Source organism: Diadema antillarum, unplaced genomic scaffold (assembly GCF_040938485.1).
Source record: "Diadema antillarum isolate AM-2024a unplaced genomic scaffold, OU_Dant_1.0 scf00000073, whole genome shotgun sequence".
Taxonomy (NCBI): Eukaryota; Metazoa; Echinodermata; class Echinoidea; order Diadematoida; family Diadematidae; genus Diadema; species Diadema antillarum.
In genome coordinates this window covers 399,097-405,098 of record NW_027270962.1, presented here as the reverse complement: position 1 = coordinate 405,098, position 6,002 = coordinate 399,097, and the positions used below count along the sequence as shown (strand labels likewise).

Here is a 6,002-nt window from a genome sequence, read left to right as displayed (position 1 = left end):
TTCCACACCTCAACATTCCAGCAGCAGCAACAAACACACAAAATACTTTGATCACCTAATGACACTTTGCAATGAATATCATGACGTCTATACAGAAGGTACAGTGACTCAAGGAAAGTGAGGACTTGCAGAGATTGTGAAATCATGTTAACTGATAATATTTACTTCAGTGAAAATAAAATACAGGTTGTCATGCAGAAATCTGACTGCAACAAACATGAAAACAAATCAATATGACAAGCCCTCACATTGTATGCTTTACCTATTAACACTATGAAAGCATCGCAAGGCTTTGCTGGAGGCTTTTTGATTTGGACTAACCAAACATCTGTTTAAAAAAAACTGTCAATTTGCTACTGTAGTACTTATTAAGAAGGCAATAGATGGGCATGAAAGCACATCTGTGGACAAAATTCTTTGTTTATACGTAAGTCAACAGCAATAAGGCCTAAACCTAGGCATCTGTACTGTGAATCACATTGTCTTTATTGCCTTCTTACCATGTTCATTTCTAAAAAATAAAAATTGAGTCATTTACAGCCAAAACAGGAAGTCTACCTCATGAAATGCATACCATCAAGTCCATGGCAAAATATCTCAACTAGGTAAATTGCCTGTACCAGGAATCATGTGTCTTGCCATAAGCTCGAGTCAGAGTTCCGTTCATCATTGGTGGCCACTGTTGCTTCACCCCTCATTACCTGAGATGTCCGCTGTATTCAATATCAAGAAAGTAATTCAAAGCAATGGCCACTTGGTTAGCCCCACGCCCGATTCCTGTCCACCGCCTCAATGCAAGCAATATAATCTTGAAGTTGTTGTCCAGGGATGTTTTCTCCTCCTCTCAGCTTATGTTCAATGATGTCAAAAACACACAGCCACTGGAAGTACGTTTCACCTACCGGCGTATTCAAAACAGCTTGATTCAGCATTCAATGAGATTAAAGACCACTGTGATGGTTCCGCTGTCTGGTTCAGTATGCATGAGCTCGGAAATGAATGATAAGCTCTGTGATTTCTCGCAATCCTCTGATTCACTTAAGAAATCTTGGCATTTCGTGTACTGCTATGAAATGTATTTGCCTGCGTTACGCAGTATAGCTGGCAAATATTGTTTAGACGGCATAAGTGTGAACACTTAATTGTTTTCAGGCATGCATGACGGAATGCATTGTATCCGTCATGCGAGTGGAGAGAAATTTGAATATGAAAGGAGATAGATGCCTGTGTAGGGAGCGGTGAAGAAGAAGAGTCATTGTAGCCTTGCACTCCATTGCTAGCACGTTCGAATTTTGGGCCTCTCACAATTTACCTTCGTTTTACGCGGTTTCCCAATATGGATGCAGCCAGGATAGCCGACATGATTGACTCTGTAGTCAATCAGAGCCAAAACCGTCTTTTATCAGACCTCGATAATTTAATTTCAAACAGACTGAGCAATAACTTTCAGCAATCTTTAAACGAATCTCAGAAAGCTCTCAGTGACTCGCAAGTAGCCAAAATTGAAGAAATGCATACGGACAAGTACAAATTTCAACGCAAGGGCAACGAGGAGCAATACAAAATCAACATCAATGTTCAGATGAAGTTGAGGGAAGCAGAACAGATTCTGAAAGAAGAAACCGACATTACAACACACGTTGCCGACGCAAAAGCAAAAATCGAGGAAGGTACTGACATTATAGACAAACGGCAAAAGCTAATCAAAATGGCCGATATTTCAACCTTGGGGTGGAAGATGGTAGCAGAGTACGAGACGAACTCTTTAGCCGACAATTACGACGATGAAAAACGGATGTTCAAAGCAGAGGCTAGAGCCGAGAGGAAAGCGAAAAAAGTCAAAAAGCAGTGGGAACCAAGGCGATTCCAACTATACGCCATGAACTGTTCACCATGGAGGCCGATTCAGACTAGCGCCAAAGACCAAGAATTTCACGCTTCAACCAGCCGCGGAGGAGTAGATGAACGCAAGAGGCCGGGGCTTTGTTTCGCCTGCGGTAAACCCGGTCACTGGAAGGTTGACTGTCAAGCAAGAGGCAACAAATCCGACCAGATAAGTGGATCAGAATTTATTCACGGAGATAAAGAGAATGACACAGAGTCTAAGTTAGAATCGATAGAAAGGGACCACTTAGATAGTACAAGTGATTTGAAGTCACTGCCCAAAAATAGTTGCAACAAGATTAATGTGTCCCCTGTCGGGAGATTGAAACAAAATGTGAATAAGTGGGCCGATTTCGGAGCCAGTAGGGAAATCTTGGATATTATTGAGAATGGCTACAAATTGCCTTTGCACACATTGCTTGATAGTAAAGAGCTTCGTAATAATAGATCCGCCTTAAATCATGGCATATTTGTTGAAGAGGAGATTGGAAGGTTATTGGAGAAGGGTTGTGTGACAGAAGTTAGATCAAGGCCCACTGTTGTGAATCCTTTGTCAGTTTCTGAAAATAAGGACAAATGTAGGCTCGTTTTGGACTGCAGACACATTATTCCACATTTGTTCAAGCAAAAGTTTAAATATGAAGATACTGTACATCAGTGGCGAAGGATGTGTTCGAAGAAGGGGATCATGTGTTCACATTTGATCTTAAATCTGCATACCATCACGTAGAGATTTTTGAACCACACAGACAGTATTTAGGATTTTCGTGGTGTTTTGAAGGTCAAACAAGGTATTTCGTGTTTAATGTGTTACCATTTGGAATTTCCACAGCGGGTTATGTTTTCACAAAAATAACACGGGTTCCAGTTACTTACTGGAGAGCACAAGGGAAAAAGATTGTCATGTTTCTAGACGACGGGATTGCGGGATGCAGTGATAAGACAGATAAAGATGAGCGGGTCAATTAAATCAGAATTGAACGAATTGGGTTTCCTTTTAGCGGATGAAAAGTGCGAGTGGGAACCTAGCAATAACGCAACCTGGCTAGGATTGGATTGGAACTTTAGATCGGGAGTAGTTCATGTAACGGACTGCAGGATACAAAAATTGAAAAAGTCAGTCGAAAGTATTTTGACCAAAGTGAACAGAGGTAACAGGCTGGTTTTGGTTCGCGAACTAGCAAGTGTTGCTGGGCAAATTATTTCCACTCAACCCGCAGTCGGGTTGGTAGTTCATTTGAAACGAGAGAAATATTCAAGTGCATTAACAGCAGGGCTTCGTGGAATGCCTCAGTGCTGGTTTCTGATGAGGCGGTATCAGAGTTTATGTTTTGGTATAAGAACATAGAACGGGTGAATGGCATCCCTATGACATTCGTGAAACCATGTAACGCTACTTTGTTTACAGATGCGTCGGCCACTGGGTGCGGCGCCTATGTATGTGAAGATCCCAATCTGGAATTGGTTGGTTTCTTGGAAGAACAAGAAAAAGAGTGTAGCTCTTCGTGGAGAGAAATTGAAGCTCCGAGCAGAGCACTAAAATCAATTGGTTCGTGCCTGGAAGGGCAGAGTATCCGTTGATTTACGGATAATAGAAACGTCACGAGAATTGTCCAGAAAGGAATTAGAAGTCGGCAGTTACAGAGCATTGCCCTCGAAATTCATGAAACTTGTGAAAAGTTTGGTTTAACAATAATTCCGGTTTGGATTCCTAGAGAACAGAATACACGAGCTGATAACCTCAGTAAAATTGTAGACAGTGATGATTGGTCCAAATGTATTTGGTTACCTGGATCGCAGATGAGGGCCACATACAGTAGACAGATTTGCATGTGATTATAACTCATAGTGTGGAAGGTTTAATTCCAGATGGGGATGTCCAAATTAAGAAGGGGTAGACGCATTTAAACTGGTCTGGAGTGACGATATTAATTGGTGGGTGCCGCCACCGCGGCTGGCAGCCCGGGTGATTGATAAGGCAGTACAAGAATGTGCCAATGGTACCCTAGTTGTGCCGCAGTGGAAATCTGCTCCATTTTGGCCAAAAATTTCTAAAGGAGGCAAATTTGCATCTTTCATTAAGAATTCATTTATGTTTTCCTCGAAGGAAGTAAAGAAAGGAAAGGGTAACAATGACATTGTTGGTTCTTCGAGAACAACAGATTCTACTTTCATCGCATTGAAATTACGTTTTTGATCTTGTTTATCGCATCGCGACAGGTCTAGGACTATCAGCTGCGATCACAGATGAGATCAAGGCATCCGGAACGCAAACAAGGAGTCTTCTAAATTTAGCCGGCAGCATGGCATCTCATTTAGTGCAGTCCAGGAGCGATGGCACCTCAAACAAGTATTACTCATCTTTTTTGTAAATGGGAAGCGTTTATCACCGCAGAGGGCGGTAGAGCGATTCCGGCAGAGCCCATACACGTTGCACTGTACTTAACGAGTCTGATCGACGAGGGAAAGTCACCTAGCGTCGTTCAAAGCGCCATTTATGCCATCAAGTGGGCCCACAGTATGAGGGGTCTAGAGGATCCTACGACCAATAGGTTTGTGTTAAATTTGATCGAAGCGGCAAAAAGGAAGAATTACAAAAAAATATCCAAGAAGGATATTTTGTCAAATGAGCAACTTGTGCGCCTTTGTGACAATCACAGTGACACCCATGAAATTCTGGTTCTTCGCGATTTAGCGTTCATCGTTCTTTGTTTTAGTGGATTTTTTAGGTTCGACGAAGCTCGTTCCCTGAAGTGTAACGATATTACTTTTCATGATAATTACATGACTGTGTACGTTTGAAAAGTAAGACAGATCAATTCAGGAAGGGAGATGAAGTAGTCATCAGCAAAGGTCTGACAAACGCATGCCCCATGAGAATTTTGAAACGTTATATGGAGTGTGCAAAAATTGACCCAAAGTCGGGTCATTTTTTGTTCAAACCTGCATGCGCCAATAAAGGCAAAGTGTTTTTGATACATAAAAACAAGTCCATGAGTTACGCAAGAACACGCGAGACGGTTGTAGCTCGTCTAAAAGAGGTCGGCGAAGGCTTGAATTTGGGTCTTCACTCATTGAGAACCAGTGGGGCCACGGCTGCTGCCAGGGCCAAAGTGAAGGACAGAATATGTGACCGTGCACCTCAAATGGAACATAAAGTCGCACACACTGATTCTGCTTGAGGACTGAAAATAAGTGAAATGGGTCAACCTAGCCGAACTTGACTTTTTCATATTTTCTGAAAGAACGGGTCTTCTTTTACATTATGCTAAAATTTGGTATCATAAAACGGGCAGGAAAGTGTGTTTTTTTAGCAGTTTATCTCGAACATTTTTGGTAGAATAGTGTAATTAGGTGTGTCTTTAGAATCCCTTTTTCATTTCTGAAAAACATTGTCCACACTCTTCAATTTCAACTCTAATAACTTTTGAAAGGATAGTGCTACTACTTTGAAAGTTGGTATTGATTATGGACAGAATGTGTTAATGAGGCATGCTTAATTTTAGTTTAATCTGATAGTCCCTTCATTGTTGTTACTCTGGTGGTTTACTTCCTGTTTTTTGTCCCATTCATCGCACAGCCAGCATGGTTTGGTAAAGATTAAGCGCTTGAATAGACACTGTACTTCAGAGCCTCCTTTCTCTGTTCACACTTTTCCTGAGTTTGTGCTTTCTTTCCGATATTTAGATAGGTTAGGAGAGTCCATTTGATTTGAGTTATACATCATTTTAAAGCTTAAAGTCTGCTCTTTCAAGATATTATCTTAACTAAAAATTCGTGTCTGGCGACTTTTTGTTTGTTTTGAGGTGCAGGGTCACATATGGAAAAGACACGGTAGATGGAAAGGAGACAGGGCCAAAGACGGTTATATAGAGGATCGTCTGGAAGAAAGACTATCAGTCACTCAGGCGTTAAATTTGTAAATAAACGGTAGTTGCATGAGGCAGAGCATAAGTCATTATGAAATTGAGATATAAACATACAGTTATGCAGGAGATTTGAATTTCTCACCTTGTTCAAAAAATAGAAGTAAAATATTTATAGTCTGGCTTATTCGAAAACTGGGGGCATTAAGATTGTTTATTACAGGCATAATGTTAACTTTCATACGATTTCTG

At 41.1% G+C, this 6,002-nt stretch overlaps 1 pseudogene; it reads left to right on the top strand.

The window, feature by feature from the left end:
* Positions 1 to 1,336: 1,336 nt before the first annotated feature.
* Positions 1,337 to 4,081, top strand: LOC139717231 (uncharacterized; annotated as a pseudogene).
* The last annotated feature ends 1,921 nt before the right edge of the window (positions 4,082 to 6,002 follow it).